At 33.6% G+C, this 891-nt stretch overlaps 1 pseudogene; it reads right to left on the reverse strand.

Moving 5' to 3' along the window:
• Nucleotides 1–457: 457 nt before the first annotated feature.
• Nucleotides 458–576, reverse strand: LOC112486115 (annotated as a pseudogene).
• Nucleotides 577–891: the final 315 nt, after the last annotated feature.

Genomic DNA, 891 nt, shown 5'->3' on the forward strand with positions numbered 1-891 from the left:
AATAAACATTATTATGACATGCATTTATATCTTGAATACAGCAAATTTGATCCAATAGGAACGAGCAGTTTGCTCTCTCATTGAATTAAAATAGGAGAAAAAGATAGAAACAGAGGCACAGAAAGACAGAGACAAGCCTCAGAGGTTGGAAAAGAAACTGACTTAGTTTATAACAATTCTACTTGTATCTTAACTATTGCCAAATATATTATATTCTGTAGGATTTTAAGATTACAGGGTAAAGATAATAAAAAATTTATTCTCTAAAGTTTTACTTAAATCCAATATCTTTTAAAATGAAAGTTCTGGTTTGAAGTTGGTTTTGTGAGGCAATATTTAGAAACTTTTTTTTTTAGGCGAGACAACCCTTGGTTGACCTCACAGATTGCAAGGATCTTGTCAGTTTCCAATCCCTTATTATTATTATTATTATTATTATTATTTTTTTTTTTTTTTACCCCTGCAGCACTTGGTCTTCCTAGGTGGTCTCCCATCCAAGTACTAACCAGGCCCAACACCGCTTAGCTTCCGAGATCAGATGGGATCGGGCTTGTTCAGGATGGTATGGCTATAGACTAGAAACATTTTTATGTCTTAAAAATTCACTCAATTATGATACTAAGACAGTGGCAAGATTTTCTGGCAATCTGCATTTAGCTTGTTTTTGTTTTTGTTTAATTCTGAAATGGAAAGAATAAAGTACATAAAAGCAATGAAGCTGAAAATGGATTCAGATATTATACAATCACTGATAACTCTTCCAATCTGAACAGCAAAAGCTAAACCAGTGCTCTCAGAATATAGGCTGAGGATTCCCACATCACAATCATCTGGGTTCTTATTAGAAATACTCATTTCTGGACTTAATCCAGATCTCCTGAAGACAGGTCT

The sequence above is a fragment of the Pteropus alecto genome, unplaced genomic scaffold (genome assembly GCF_000325575.1).
Source record: "Pteropus alecto unplaced genomic scaffold, ASM32557v1 scaffold338, whole genome shotgun sequence".
Taxonomy (NCBI): Eukaryota; Metazoa; Chordata; class Mammalia; order Chiroptera; family Pteropodidae; genus Pteropus; species Pteropus alecto.